This window comes from Apium graveolens, chromosome 7 (genome assembly GCF_009905375.1).
Source record: "Apium graveolens cultivar Ventura chromosome 7, ASM990537v1, whole genome shotgun sequence".
NCBI lineage: Eukaryota > Viridiplantae > Streptophyta > Magnoliopsida > Apiales > Apiaceae > Apium > Apium graveolens.
Genome location: NC_133653.1, coordinates 37,593,556 through 37,610,976, shown reverse-complemented (window position 1 = coordinate 37,610,976; position 17,421 = coordinate 37,593,556).

Sequence of the window (17,421 nt, the reverse complement as noted above, 5' to 3'; positions counted from 1 at the left end):
TAATTTACTCTTCTTTATTATTTTTATCTGTTGTTTTTGAGAGAGTATAAAAGCTTATTTCATTTCAATTATTTTCTTTTATCATTCTCAAATTCAACTGCTTTTATTTCATTCTCTCTCAAGCAAATATTCTCTTTCTCTTCAAGCTTTGATTCTCTAACAATGGCACCTGTAGTAAAGATTATGTCTCAGACTGGGTTCATTTACGAGAAGAACAACTTCACTGCCTTGGTCAATAAGGGTATTCAACAATCAGAAGACTATCACAAGATGATGGACTTTGTGAATAACTGCAAGTTAAGTTATGCCATGCTTGAATCACCCACAATTTTCTGTGAGTTGTTGAAGAGATGTGGACTACTGCAATCTACAACTCTACTGACAAAACCATCACTCTAACTATCAAAGGTAATGAGTTCTGTATCAATAGTGATGTGATAAAAGCATGTTTCAAAATTCCTGATGATAATGTAACTTCACCACACAATGACACTGATATTATTAATATGCTTAATTCTATACATTATGCACTTCCTACAACCAAGCTAAGTGATATTAGAAGATTAGGTCTTAGGAAGGAATGGAGTTTCATGTGTGATGTTGTGACTAAAGTTTTCTCTGGAAAAATCAGTAATTTTGATTCTGTGAACATTTCCATGCTTAACATGCTATACATGCTAGTTACAGATAATTTTTATAATTTCAGTGACCTTATCTTGTATGAGTTAGGTTTTAAACTAGGCGAGTTAGCCAAAAGGGGAAAGAATGTATATTATGCTAGATTTTATGCTATTGGCTAACCATCTTTGTCAAGAGATTGTACTTGAGAACCCAAACAACAAATTAGCTTGTTGGGTTCAAGAGAGAAGAATCATTGCAGATTTGAATAGAGCCAACCATTATAGGAATGTGCCAATGTTCTACTTCCCTGTAATGCAGACACCTCAGGTAAGTGAGGTAAGTTCATCAATATCCTCAACTATTCCAATCTCCTCAATTTCTTTGAGTTCAGGAGTAGCTATGGCAACTGTGACAATGACCAAACAGTTGCCTACCAAAGCTGCCAAAACAACTGTAATTTCCAAATCCAAGTTAAAGAAAACCCCCTCTGGTATCTCTCAAAAGGTACCAGTTGAAAAATCTACCAAAGCCAAAGAGGGGAGTGTGAAGGAGGGTCAGTTAGGTGAGGGAAGGGGTGAACATCAAAGAAACCCCAAAGATAAGGTTGGAGAGTTGAGTGAATCCCAGCCTAGCCACACTGCAGTTTCCCAACAAACTGCAGTGCTTAAAAAGGACAAAATCACTTTTAGCTGCATCCTCCCAAAAGGATGTGGCTATTGAACAAAGCTCTCAGCCAAGAGCACAGGCCAAAAGGGTTAGGGATACAAGCTCACCCCAAACTTACACAAGAAAGAAGAAATCCAAAACAACTGGGGATGCACAGGGCACACACACAGTGCAAACTGGTGCTAAAGACACAGTCCCTGCACTTTCTCAAATTCAGATTGATGTGGCTCCAATAAATGTGGAGTCACAGCCAAAATCTCTTATAATAGAAGCCTCTTAAACACCATACTCACCAACAAACTCTCTGGAAGTGGATATGATAAACACTTCAATTCCTGATTCCCCTTCTTTAACTCTGTTGGGGAAGCCAAAATCTAGTGCAAGTGAGCATCATCTTTTAGATGATTTATTGGCTCACTTGCCAATTCTTTCAGATACTATTGTGACATCTGTGCCTCAAATAACTTCAATCAACATAGAGTCAACAATAGTTTCTCTTCCCACCTCATTCATTTCTACTCTCTCGATGGATATTGCTCATCCGTCGAGTAGTGATTGTATCCCGACGGATAAGCTTAACAGCAGTTATCCGTCGGATAGCTTTACCACTCACCCGATGGATATCACTTATCCGTCAAGTGTCTCTGCACAACTTCAAACTTCAATTATTTCTAGTGCAGAAGATTTAGTGGTAATACAGTCACTCTTAGGACTGAGAGAGGAGAGTGCATTGAGTGAGAGGCTGGGTTGCTCCCAGGTAAAAGGAGAGAAAAAGAGTGAATCTCAGCCATCCATTTATTCAGGATTGGCAAAAGTGAGTGAGAGGAGTCCCCCCTTAGTAGGTGAAGGTGAGGGTGTGAGGGTGGGGAGCCAGGGTGAGACCCTGATGCAACAAAAGAGAGATTATGAGAGAAAGGCAGGTACAGGAGAAATAAGGGTGGATCCAGCCATTGCCAGTGAGTCAACGATTGTGGATGATGCTGAAAAGGGAAGACAATTTCAGCAACATTACAAAGCTGAAATTGATAACATTTCCTTGGATGCTGACACTTTTACTCATCCTGTGTCAGCCTATCAATTGTTGGCTGCTCAGGGCAATGTGGAGGCAGAACAGACTTTGAATTTAGTACACACCTCAAAATCTCTTCGAAGAGATAAAACTGCTGTCAATAGGATGCCTTCTCAAGCTGGTGAGCCAGCTGAAGAATTTGGAGTAAATTCTAATGATGATGACTCTGTTTCTTTGGATGGAAGCATGAACTTAGGGGGAGATGAAGGCCCAAGTTCTGTTTTAAATTTACCTGGATGGGCATGGACAAAGGAATTTACACCAGGACAATTTGATGTGTCTTTGGTCAAGCAAGTGATGGCTATTCAAAAGGCCCTTCAGGAAACTTCAAATGCTGGTACCAAGGCTATTCTTCAAGCTCACCAAAACTCTCTACATCTCATAAAGATCCAACACTTAAGACATAATATGAGTGTGGATGAACTAAAAAGAGATATAGCTGACTTGAAGACATACAATTCTGAGAAGCTGGATTCAGTAATGCCATATGGTACCATGCAAGATTTACTCCTAAGATTGAGGAGAGAATCAGATTCTGAAAAGAAGCTAGCCAAGCTGGAAAATAGAGTTCAAGTTATTGAGAATTCAGTGGCTATCCTTCTTCAAAATCAATAGACTCAGACAAATCTTCTCATGCAACTGGCTAAAGCACAAGGCCTAACTCCTCAACTTGATGATAACAAAAGGGGGGAGAGAGAATCAAGTAAGGGGGAGAAAGGACCAACTGAGGGGGAGAAACTTTAAGTACAAATCAGCAAAGTAATTGTACCTTCAATTACAGTCTCCAAGCCAACAGTTGCAGATGGTATAGATCTAATCAATACAGCAGCAGTAAATTTGAAAGTTGCTGAAAAAGGAAAGTTGAGTTTGATCAACTGGAATAAGATTGATGAGGAGATACAGAAAAAGTTTGAACTAGTCAAGGAGCCAGTTCAGTCAGCCATCCATCACTCTCATGTCAAGCCAATCAGTGTGAATGAGATGAGCATGAACTATCTAGAAAAAGGACAATCTTCCTGCATCAAGTCTACAAAGGCTGAAACAATCCTTAAACCAAGGGTAAATTATCCAAAATCATCTTGGAAGAACCCTATGGACACTGTGTATGAGACACCCAAGCCTGATAAAAAGAAGCTTCTGTCAAGATCTATTGTCTTCTATAAAGATCCAGCTGATTCAGCTTCAAAAAGGAGAATTGCTAAGATATTCAGAAATGGAAAGGAAATTTGTGTGGTAGCTGGACATCCACAATTTGCTCAAGCAAAGAAAAAAGAAAAAGCCAGATTAAAGCAGGAAAAGAGGCAAGCTGCTCTAGATGCAAAGAAGTCTAAACAAAAGAAAGAACAGATTGCTATCTTGGCCAAACTACAGCCTGTAAACTCTTCTCAACAAATTCCATCTCAACTATCTGAAGCTGCTGAATCAAAGAAGAAAATTGAAGAACAGAGGAAATCCCCAAGGAAGAAAGAATTGGCTAGAAGAACAAAAAGGAAACTGGATGTTGTTGACAAGGAATTGGAAGATCAATTTCCTAAGGAATCCACACCAGCTACAACTCAAGCATCAAGGCCCTCTGTGGTGTTTGAAGACACAAGGGTGGTGGATCCCTAAAGGAACATACATGGTGAACCTATTGTGCCAAAGGATGAGCCAATAGAGTGGGATAAAATACCAATTCCTGACTTCAACTTACCAATCCTTAGCAAGCCAAAAAGGACAAAGTCAAGGGCAGTCAAGAAAGTGAAGCTGTCACCTCTCAAATCCAAGTCAGTAGTTAAAGCTCAACCCAAGGTCAACAGGGGAGACTACTTGTACTTGTGTGACATCAAAGAATTTTCAGATTTAAATCTTTATCTGGATGAACTGGATGAAGTAAGGGCAATTGATGCATACAGAAACCTACCTGAAAGGTTGGTGTTCAAGTACAAAGGAGGAAGGGAGATTCAGTGGCCACTTCACAGGATTCTTCAAGAAAGCCAAGCTGTGCTGATTAAAGTCTATTCATCCTTCAAGAAAAACTTTGGGTTCAATGTAACTGCAAGAAGACTAGTATTGAAGAAGATTGAAGAGCTGAGGAGTGTTAGAGCTAAAGATGCACTCCCAAAGACTCTAATCATCCCATACACAGGGAGAAGAGTGCATCTAAGGCCCTACTAGCTGATAGAATTCATGGATGATAAGGGTGTAAGAAGATTCTTCAGATTAGAAGACCAATTGAGTATCTCTAGCAATGAGACTCTCTTGGAAATGCAAGAAAAGCTAGATCTCTCAGAATCTGATGAACTAGAATTCCACAGGCAGCTCCAGAATCAAATTGAAAGAAAACTAACAGAAAGCTTGAAAGAAGATCCAGACCTTCAAGGAACTAGAAAAATCTGCTCAGACTAGAGGAGCATCTTGAATTGACTGTGAGCCAAATCTTGCTCATTTTAATTATTTGAAGCACTTTCAGTTTTATCTACTTATCTTTAAAGATATATGTTCAGGATGTTTTGTTATCATCAAGTATCTCTTAATTTATGGTTACAATTCCAGTAGACATAAATTCGGGGGAGATTGTTGTGCATATGTTGTGTACTTGATGATTTCATAAACAAAATATCTAAGTAGATTTTACTTAGTGAAATTATGTAGCACTCGACGGATAAGAATTATAGTCCCGACGGATAACTCATTATAGTCCCGACGGATGATTAACCTATTATCCATCGAGTGAGTAGCTTATGTAATAATAAGTTTGTAGCACAGTTATGTATGCACCTTTGTATAGAATCTGTAGTAGCATATAAGTCATGTTGACTTTAACTAGATATGCAGAATAGGTTGATTAATTGTACATAAATTGTAATAACTCCAATTTTTTGAATTTTTGAAACCCTTATGAATAGTGTTTTGCTGATTATGCTGAATAAGAAAACTTTTCATGCCACACTATGTAGGGGTTCTTTTATTGATCTTCTGGGATATTATTAGTACTCTATGTGATATATAAGTGTATGTAAAGATCGTCAGAATCCAAATCCGAACACTTTGATTTTTCCCGAAAATCTACCAGATACATAAAGAATTGAGTATAAGGTAACAGAATAAAAAGGATTTAAATTCAAGGATTATAAGAGAGGATCATAAAAGGAATATAATGTATTGAGAAAGGTTAAGGAAACCTAAGTAATAAGATCCCGGGTATGATCCCTCAAACGATAAACGAAAACGAAAGTTAAGCGAACCGTATAACAGATCAGCGGTCATTAGCCAAGTAATTAGAAGCTAATCAAAGAGGTTAGTGAGGATGATGTCATCAAACCAATAAGAGGAGGACAAGTGGGGAAGGATGACATAATCAAGATGACCTAAGCATGACCTAGTAGATATTTTGAATTGGTGGAATATTAGCCAAGTGTTTTTAACCATGGTAAATTCTAAATATGGTTAATTAAAATAAAAAAAAAGAAGCAACCAAGTAATTCACCACACAAATACCTAGGCAACCAAGCAAGAAGCATTTTCTCCCCATTTTCATCTTTGCTCTCGGCTTTCAAGGAAAAAGCAAGGAAGAAAAATCCAAAGTCCAAGCTCCACTCAAGCATAAATTCCATGGTTTGTTTTTATGGATTCTACATTTCATAACTTAGCTTGGGTATGATTTTAATCTCTTGATTCAAATGGATTAATAGCTAATTAATTCACCAAAGATTAGGGTGAATAGTGTTTTCAAATTTTAACTTTGTGTTTCTTGATTTCATTTGCAAGATCAAGGTTATATAAGGATAGATCAAGGTTCTTTGAGGCTCCCTAGTAACTTTCCACCCTCCAAGAAAGGTATAAATCTTCACACCCTTTAGTAATAAGTTTGAATGTTGAAGTTTGGAGATGGTTTGGATGGATGAGTAGTAATTTGAATGATAAGCATGATTCGAGCTTAATTGTTAAGTAGTTTAGTTGAATTTGGAGGTGTTATAATATATGATTGGATTGAGATCCTTGAGCTTATTATGACTGAAATCAGTAGCATTGATGTGTATCTTGAGTTGTTGTTGATTGGTAGTTGGATTGATATGATTTGGAATGGTAAAAATTTGGGAAATCGCGTAAACATAGTCGTCGTAATGTCCGATTTACTTTAGACTGTTTTTGCTCTTAACATCAGGACCCGAGAACTCACTGCTAGGTTTTGACCATTGCCATTATTAGATAGTTCATGTTACAAGCTTCGTTTTGATATGTTGTTCGTTTGATTCCGATGTACGGTTTAGGAGAAACGACCATTTTAAGTAACGTCATTTCGCGAACGAACCATTACCCCTTGCCTTACTTTGAAACATAGGTTAAAGACCTAAAAGGACTAATTGGAGTATGAAACATTTATGTAAAGTGTATTAGGCAGTTGGTAAGACACTCGCGAAAGAATCGCCTTAAAACTCTTAATGATTAATTTATTAAAAATGGTGGAGCCGAGGGTACTCGAGCGACTTAAGAGAATCAGTAAGCGCAAAGCGAGCGTTAGAGTCTAAATTGGTTAAAGTATAGATTTATAAGTGACTTTGGTTTAATTACAACTTATATGTTGTTTATAGGTTACCAGACTCGTCCCAAGCCATTTATAACCCCCAGTCGCTCAGGCAAGTTTTCTACCCGTTATATTGTTGTTGTGATGTATACATATGTATATGCATTATCTTGAGATAGATGCATGATGGTTAAATTAGCAAATTCTTGCGATATATTGTAGCATGTGATATATATATATTATATGCATGCCTGTTTCGTATTCTTGATACATATATCTGTTTATTCAGTTGATAATACCTATGCTAGAGATAAGCGGTAATTTGCATATACCCTTAGTATAGGGGACCCAAAGCTGAACATTTTCTAAAACCGGGAGTCGATGCTCTCAAGTATAATATATATATATATGAATAGTTTTTAAAATTATGAATCGAATAAGGTTTATTCGATAACTTAATTTTTATTAATGAATATTCATTCCAGGACTTATGACTCCGATTATTTACTAATTATTATTCTTAATTTTATTAAAGAATAATGTGTCGATAATCAAACTCACTTTTGATTATTCAAATAAAGATAGTACTTTCGTATAAGTATATCATTGGTTATTTAATATTCATTGCAAGTATAAGTTTTAAAACTTCTACTTCAATTATTTTTATAAAGATTATTCTTTATGGGAATATTATTTAAATAATAATATTCAGATATTTTCTAATATATTGGGACTGATTTATTTTATTAAATCAGCATCACTCCAAACATTCTTAAAAAAAATGTTTTCGAGTCTTCAAAATGATTTTAAAGGTTAGGGCGGATCCCAAAACTTATTTTTATATTTAAGATCCTCCTTTCGAAGGGGATTTAAATACTCGCTCAAAACCTGAGGGATCCGGCTTTGTGGTGTGTTTTATATTCGCAACAAGGTTGCTATTTTGATAAAAGAGTTTTTGATTACTTACCCAACACTCGGGAAGTAAAATTCTTGGAACAAGTTAATCCATTAACAGGCATCGCCTGGGAAATATCGGTGAGTTTTCCTTTCCAACTAGATACGACTTCTTGGTGGAGCCGTATCAACAAGTTTCTACTTGGGGAAAGGGGGACGAGCTTTACGTTTCAGAGTCATGGATTTCATCTGAACTAGGAGTGGCGTAAGTGGTCGAGTAGCGCCGGCCCAGCCTTATTATATTGGCCCAAATGGCCCGAAAGTTCTGCTAAGACGGTCCATTCCTTAGGAGTCCAGTGTTTGGTTGACAAGTAAATCCGACAGGTTCTCCTCTACATGTAGAAAATGGTGGGGTTGTACTACTACGACTGATCATCGTAAGTGGTCTTCCTGGCGCGGCAAACTCCCGTAATGAGTTCATCATCCAATTGGATATTTCTGCAACACTACCCAGAGCACTTCGATAGAAAGGCTACGGTTGGGCGATTGTTGAGTGTTGGCAGGGTCAAGTTTTCAAAATGATGTTTGCATCAAATGAAGTATCTCGTAACTTCATTTTATTTTGATGATATTTTAAAGATTGATTCTATACAAGTTTTGTCTTGTAGCTTAATCTATGGGATGAACTATTTATACATTGAACGGTGGTAGTTCAAGTAGTATTCGGAAAAGATATAAGTATATTGGAGTATCTTGTAACTTCATCTTTTAAACTTATATCTAGTTAATGATTGTCTTATGAATGGCAAAGGTTTCAGAAAAATGTTGAGACAAGGTTAGATATATGAGATCACCTTGCAACAATATTTTTATAAAGTTATAAACTGGAACTCTGTGGATGTTATACATGTCAGAGGATTTCAAATATTGTGAAAAGTGTATATATATATATATATACTGAATATTTTGCGACTTGGTCGCGTTAACATATCAAACTTGGTTCATTTCTTCTTGACCAAGACTTTCTTGAGTACTATGAGAATGCTCATATATTGTTAATCATTATACACATTATTTTGGTGGGCTTGTTGCTCACCCTTGCTTTCTTCTTTCATCACACAACAACAGATAGAAAAGATGTACAAGACCAAGCTTCCAATTCGCAAGCGGTTAGAAAACGTTCCGCAGTTTTCTGGAAGCATTGATGCCGCCGTAGCTGAGGTAGGAGCTACCAATAGGCTAGGTTTTCAACTATTGATGAACCAGACTTATGTATAGTATGAATTGTAATAATGGCAAAGAAATGTAAATTTAGCCAGAAACCCTTTTGAGGTGTAATGGCTTATAATTGTGGAATAAAATGACTTGTGTTATTTTTGGTAGTCATCTCTGAGACTATAACTTGTGGTGTGTGTGTATATATTGTGGGGTCACAATACTCAGTAGTTGGTTGACTATTAAGATTAAGTATTGATAAGGGAAATGGAACTCGTGACAACCCGAATCCCCGACCCCGGATTTGGGGGTGTTACAGAAATGGTATCAGAGCTAAGCGTTATATACCTCAGAGATGATGTGGCGTTATGATAATAAGTTCACTCAGATAATAAGAACTCTTGCCAAGTTCATAGTCGGGCTACCTAACGTAGTACTGACAGTTAAAACCCTTACGGGAACCCTTATAAATATTATGATAGTAATATAGTTCATTCTCGTATAGGGCAGCGGGGCACCAAACCCTGAGGTTCAGGAGCATCAGCATGAGGATGTTTTATTACGTGTTGGAGATTAAATTGTGAATCCGATAGAGTACCCTAACGAGGGACCGGATGAGATTCATATTGAGAATGTTACGGTTGAGGATGTTATCCCAGAAGGGATTGTTGCTGAGGAGGATCTCGTGGAGGATCCTGGCGAGAATGAAGAGAGGACCGCTGAGGAATTGATGACCGTAGTCAGGGCGACTACCAGAGCAAGAATGGCCGCGGGGGTGGCACTAGAGGATGAAGAGTTACCAAGGGCACAAAGGTTAATGAGGGCAGGAGGAGTGGGGCCTTCCACGGCACCAATTACACCAGTATCAGACCCTCTTCCAGAGGTTTCTGAAGACATCAATGAGGTTCCACCAATTCCTGTTCCCTTCCCTGTACAGAGCCCAGCACCTACTGAGGAAATGCCACCTTTATCTCCTGCACCATTGTCACCTGATACCGTGCTTGGTTATCCATTTGGATCCTCTGGGCCTGCACCACCTGCACCCCATGGACTGCTAGATGCTACCACTCAGGCTTCTCTTATCACCAATTATTATATGACTTTGGGTGGCCTGTCTGAGGCCCGTAATGTTAGGAGTGATCTGTTGGATCGACTTACTGCACCGAGGATTGAGGGTGGGGTACTTCCGGCAGGATTAGCTTATAGCATGGAAAGGATTGAGGCTACCACCCGTGTTACAGCTAGAGGCCATCTTGAGGGTCAGATTGATCCAGCTCTACTTGCAACTATCCTAGACCTCATCACCGCTTTAATGGAGCAGGTTAGGGATATCGTGTGTGCCCGCATTTCTTGATCCATAATAGTGTACAGAGTCTGAGCAATCTGACAAGAATTTCATGTAGCACCGCTTTTGGAGGATTAGCCTAAGTTATGAATGATTAGTTTTAATGACTAGGTGATTATCTATGGTAGTACTTTTGGGGATAGATGCGATCAGATCAAATGATGTAATTCTTTTTAATGTGTTCAGTTGTTGTACCCTCGAACAAATGGTTATGTATATATTCGTTAATTTCAGTTCAGATCAGTTTGTTTGTGATAAGTTCATATTGTTAATTGCACTATAAACACTTAAGAGAGTGTCATGAAGTTTATAGAACTTGAGAATTCATAAATTGCAATCATGCAAGGACAGAACGAGGGAAAGACTTAAGCAAAGTAAGTAAGACAAATATCCAGAGATTCTCAAAAATTTTCCAAGCATATGCCCCAATGAGGAATAAGATTAGGGGCAAACCTTGAATGTGATGATCAGGGAGGTCGTAATTAAGATATAAGGAACCCAGAATATAATGAAGTGGAAAATGAGGATTTTAAATTAAAAGATGACCCCAATTATGGGGAGTAGGAAGAAATATTTAGACTGAGAAAACGGAAGTCGAGCAAGGTAGGAAGAACCAGGATGGTACTCCTATTGGGCAATCCATGGACCTGCCTAAAACAAAACTTATACTTTTACCCCTAACCACCACCTTGAGGAAATAATGTGGTGTGAAATTCTTTCAGGACCTTTAAGTCGCTAAGCTCTCAGAATTCCCAGGAACAAGCGAACCCAGTAGAGGCGAGAGCCTGGCTAAAGGAAATATAGGAATCATTTGAGATTCTAAATGAATGATGAAGCACAAAAGACTGTTTTTGTCACTTACCCTCCTAAGAGAGAGACCACCCGCTGGTGAAAGGCCAAGGAGGGCACGGAGTAAGAGATTATAATAAACTAATTTAAGTTCAGTCAATTGTTTTGAGGAAAGTACTTCCCAAGGTTATGGAGATAGTGTAAAAGCTTTAGAACCAGAACAAAGGCAGACGAGTATGATGAATTATGAATCTAAGTTGTAAAAGTTGTCAAGATTCGTTCTGAGGACACGAATCCAGAATGATGGGATGTTTAAAATCAATGCTTATGTTGTGTTGGTTCATGAAATAATGATAAGAGAAAGGAAAATAAAAAGAAACTGAAGTGGAAAGGAATATAAAGGCAATAGAGTTTGAGGAATGATAAGGGAGTTGGGTATGAGGAAACCCTAAAGACTCGTAGCAATAGAAATAGAAAAGTATGTAATCATCAGGATGAAGGTGATTCACCACGAGTTAAAGATGATGATTGAAGGAATAAGAGATACATATATTTTATCCCCTGTAAGTTGGGAGGATTCAAGGAAACCTTGAGATAGTTCGAAGGATAAATTATGAGACGCGGATAGACTGAGGAGGCAAGAAAGTAAGAAATTAGGAAAATTGGATGAAGGAAGTGACCTTCAAGAATGTGAAGTGTAAGACCGGTGGCATGATACCCAGAAAGGGAGACGCCAGATATGAAAGATATCCCAACATTGAGATGACTGTTGAGATAAACAACAAAAGAAAATGAGGATTTATTTAGAAGATGTTCACGTTGAACACGACCAATATCTTCCAGAACATCCATGTTATCATTACCAAATCAGGAACGAAAAGCGGATGACCATTGTTATCTTTTGGAGGCCATATGGATTGACCTCAATTTGAATAAGGATGCTATTATCAAATTAGGTATAGACTATCGAGGTGGGAATGATGAATAAGATAATCTATCAAGGATATATGACTTGATTTATCCATGGAAGGATGCAAGTACCTTTTTAAAGGTGGGATTACGGATATAACTTCGGTAACTTGAGATGAATCCTAGGGGAATGCATAAAGGTTGGCATTTCACCCTTAATAGGGACGGCATGAGTTTTGACAGTATGAATTGGAAAGGATCAAGGTAGCAACAACCTTTAAAGATCAGTAAAGAAATTTTTCAGAAGTATATAGACAATGATTCTGGTATTAATAAATGGTATCTTGATATGCCCTGTATCTAGGGAATACAGGAGGAACGATTCAAGGATAACCTTAGAGGTTTTACAAGGAGAAAGGTAATATTCAAAATTCTCAAGAGTAAAAATGTTGATAAAGGAAATATGACGTAATTATAATGATGCCAAGTGGGGCACGTGTTAAACCACGAGAAAGTATGGATCGAACCAGTAAAGGTCGAAATTGTTCAGGGCAATTAGGGCCTAAGATAAAAGATGTTCTAAGTATGATTGAGAGTCAGTCGTGATAGTGATTAACCTCTAAAGACTGAGGCAATAACTTATGGAAAAATGGTGATATTTTTTTTTTCTCATCAGATTTTAAGGAAAACATCTTCACACAAGTAGTGATTGAAGTGAGGTAGAAAATTTAGTTGGAGGTGGTTAAAAGGACATTGATTGTAAGGAAATTTTACTATCAGGAAAGGCCAAAGAGGTGGCCAACACTTTAAGTGTAAGAGGACAATTATCGGCGCTCGTGCTAGAGGAATACAGTAATAATGGTTAAAGCCGTGAAGGTTGTATTATGGTTTTGAAGATTGACATTCCTTCTGATGACTGTGCAATACCCAACCGTAATAGTAGTTTGGTAAAGGTTTAATTCGTAAAATCGCCATGAGCGGGCTATCTATCTTAGAAGGAACTATCCTGAGAATAATCCAGGACCATGTTTCAAAAAGGACTAGACGAACCTTTGAGTTAAGTCTTCTATTATTTAAGGCATATGATTAAGAATGGTATTAACCTGCTATCGTTGCTTTGATTGAAACTCTTCTGCAATTTTATCTGCTTCATGTCATGAAAGTATGTCAGAATTTGGAGTGTTCTTCATGAATTATGATTGGTGATTATGTTAACTCCTTAGAAGAATTCTATACGACATGTATGGACTCCGTATGGTTAGATATTAAGATTTTATGGAAAGTGAATAACGACAGTAGGTCAGTGGTAGACCATAGTAATGCAGCAATGATTCTGCGAGTAATGAGCTGATTACAACCATGAGAGTTGTATTGGAATGGATATTGAGATTGAGTATCACTAATCGGGTCGTGTTGACGTATAAGTTATCTTTGATAGAAAAAAAAACTAGGTCGATTATTTACCTATTGAATATTTATTCCTTCTTATCAATAGAGAGTCGTATTACTATACGAGGAAGGTTGCGATGCAAGCATAGAATTCTAGTAACGATGATGTCTAGAATGAGACCCCAGATTCGATTTTCGATGATGAGGGAGTTTCAAAGGTGATTGAGTATAAGCTCGAGGAAGAGCATGGGTCCATAGAATGATGGACGGAATAGCAAAATATTTAGGCATGTGAATACGATGCTATAATACTTGATGTTGATATAAATACATATATGTTTGTTCTCCTATAACAAACCTCTATAGTTCAGAGGTAGATTCCAAGCCAGATATTTTATGGCAATAAATTTTTTTTTACGTATATACAATTCTCTTCAGTTCATTCTTTTCTCTTCTTTTCATTTCATATAAGCTGAAAAGAACAACCCTTCCAGAAGGGGAGGTATTGCCGAATGACTATCTATCTGTGTGATAGAAGCCTAGTAGGATACCACATGTTGTTTAAATTGTTTGTCAAGTACTAAAGGCTGGCCACCTTCTGTACTAACTATGCAATAGAACAAGTGTTCATGATCATAGTAATCTCTTAACACATTCCTTTACTTCTATATGATTGATCAAATTTTGGAAAATAGAAACAGCTGAAAAAGGAATAGTAAAGTTATGGTGGTATTCGGAATGGAAACACATTCGTGATACTAAGGTTGAAGTGGTTATTAAAAGGTTATAGAACGCTATCGAGCAAAAGTATAACCAGTATAATATTAGGAACGGAAGGTAGTAGCGATTACGAACTGGAAAAGAATGGGTATTGAGAAGCAAAAGCTCTAATGCTAAAAGCTATATGAGAGTCTGTGCAATAGACTTGAAAGAATTTGGAATGATCACTTAACGGCGGATTGAGTTTTCTCACGACAATAGATCATATGTCTTATCGAGATGTCGCCTTATGAGATCCTTGAGGGAAGACAATGTCGATCTCCCTTATGTTAGGATGAAGTTGTAGAGCGCAAGATGCTCGGACCCGCAGTAGTCCAAGGGGCCTGGGATGTATTTGATCTAATCAGAGGATGGCTGGTAGTAACCCAAGATGGACATAAGAGGTATGTTGATTTGACTCGAAAGGACAAAGAGTATGAAATAGGGGACCTAGTAATGTTTTAGTTATCCTTGAAAAGGATTGATGAGGTTCGGAAAGAAAGGAAAGCTAAGTCCACAAATTGTTGGACCCTTGGATATATTAAGACGTATTGGGAAGTTAGCATATAAGCTAGCCCTACCCACGAACATGTAGTAAAATCATAACGTGTTCCACGTATCAATGTTAAGGAAGTGTAATTCGGATGCCAGATAAATAGGGGCATATGAGCGCATAGACATGCAACCAGAAGTAACCTATATAGAGCAACCAGGAAGGGTTATAGTTTAAAAAAGGAACAAGTGCTTAGGAGAAGGGTTATCAAGCTATTCACAGTTTGATGGAAGAACCACAATGTGGGAAAATTTACTTGAGAGTTAGAAAGTGCAATGCTAAGAAAGTATCCCTATTCATTTTCTATCTGATTCCGGGACGGAATCCTTTTAAGGAGGGGAGACTGTAATAACCCCAATTTTTGGAATTTTTGAAAACCCTTATGAATAGTGTTTTGCTGATTATGCTGAATAAGAAAACTTTTCATGCCACACTATGTAGGGTTCTTTTATTGATCTTCTGGATATTATTAGTACTCTATGTGATATATAAGTGTATGTAAAGATCGTCAGAATCCAATCCGAACACTTTGATTTTTTCCCGGAAAATCTACCAGATACAGAAGAATTGAGTATGAAGGTAACAGAATAAAAAGGATTAAATTCAAGGATTATAAGAGAGGATCATAAAAGGAATATAATGTATTGAGAAAGGTTAAGGAAACCTAAGTAATAAGATCCCGGGTATGATCCCTCAAACGATAAACGAAAACGAAAGTTAAGCGAACCGTATAACAGATCAAGCGGTCATTAGCCTAGTAATTAGAAGCTAATCAAAGAGGTTAGTGTGGATGATGTCATCAAACCAATAAGAGGAGGACAAGTGGGGAAGGATGACACAATCAAGATGACCTAAGCATGACCTAGTAGATATTTTGAATTGGTGGGAATATTAGCCAAGTGTTTTTAACCATGGTAAATTCTAAATATGGTTAATTAAAATAAAAAAAAAAAAAGAAGAAACCAAGTAATTCACCACACAAATACCTAGGCAACCAAGCAAGAAACATTTCCTTCTCCCCATTTTCATCTTTGCTCTCTCGGCTTTCAAGGAAAAAGCAGGAAGAAAAATCCAAAGTCCAAGCTCACTCAAGCATAAATTCCATGGTTTGTTTTTATGGATTCTACATTTCATAACTTAGCTTGGGTATGATTTTAAACCTCTTGATTCAAATGGATTCATAGCTTAATAATTCACCAAGATTAGGGTGAATAGTGTTTCAAATTTTAACTTTGTGTTTCTTGATTTCATTTGCAAGATCAAGGTTATATAAGGATAGATCAAGGTTCTTTTAGGCTCCTAGTAACTTTCCACCCTCCAAGAAAGGTATAAATCTTCACACCCTTTAGTAATAAGTTTGAATGTTGAAGTTTGGAGATGGTTTGGATGGATGAGTAGTAATTTGAATGATAAGCATGATTCGAGCTTAATTGTTAAGTAGTTAGTTGAATTTGGAGGTGTTATAATATATGATTGGATTGAGATCCTTGAGCTTATTATGACTGAAATCAGTAGCATTGATGTGTATCTTGAGTTGTTGTTGATTGGTAGTTGGATTGATATGATTTGGAATGGTAAAAATTTGGGAAATCGCGTAAACATAGCCGTCGTAATGTCCGTTTACTTTAGACTGTTTTTGCTCTTAACATCAGGACCCGAGAACTCACTGCTAGATTTGACCATTGCCATGATTAGATAGTTCATGTTACGAGCTTCGTTTTGATATGTGGTTTGTTTGATTCCGATGTACGGTTTAGGAGAAACGACCGTTTTAAGTAACGTCATTTCGCGAACGAACCATTACCTCTCGCCTTACTTTGAAACATAGGTTAAAGACCTAAAAGGACTAATTGGAGTATGAAACATTTATGTAAAGTGTATTAGGCAGTTGGTAAGACACTCGCGAAAGAATCGACTTAAAACTCTTAATGATTAATTTATTAAAACTGGTGGAGCCGAGGGTACTCGAGCGATTAAGAGAATCAGTAAGCGCAAAGCGAGCGTTAGAGTCTAAATTGGTTAAAGTATAGATTTATAAGTGACTTTGGTTTAATTACAACTTATATGTTGTTTATAGGTTACCAGAGTCCCAAGCCATTTATAACCCCCAGTCGCTCAGGCAAGTTTTCTACCCGTTATACTGTTATGTGATGTATACATATGTATATGCATTATCTTGAGATAGATGCATGATGGTTAAATTAGCAAATTCTTGCGATATATTGTAGCATGTGATATATATTATATGCATGCCTGTTTCGTATTCTTGATACATATATCTGTTGATTCAGTTGATAATACCTATGCTAGAGATAAGCGGTAATTTGCATATACCCTTAGTATAGGGGACCAAAGTGAACATTTTCTAAAACGGGAGTCGATGCTCCCAAGTATAATATATATATATATTATATATATATATATATATTATTTATATATATATGAATAGTTTTTAAAACTATGAATCGAATAAGGTTTATTCGATAACTTTATTTTATTAATGAATTATTTTGAATATTCATTCGAGGACTTCTGACTCCGATATTTACTAATTATTATTCTTAATTTATTAAAGAAATAATGTGTCGATAATCAAATCACTTTTGATTATTCAAATAAAGATAGTACTTTCGTATAAGTATTCTTTGGTTATTTAATTATCATTGCAAGTATAAGTTTTAAAATTCTAATTCAATTTTTTATAA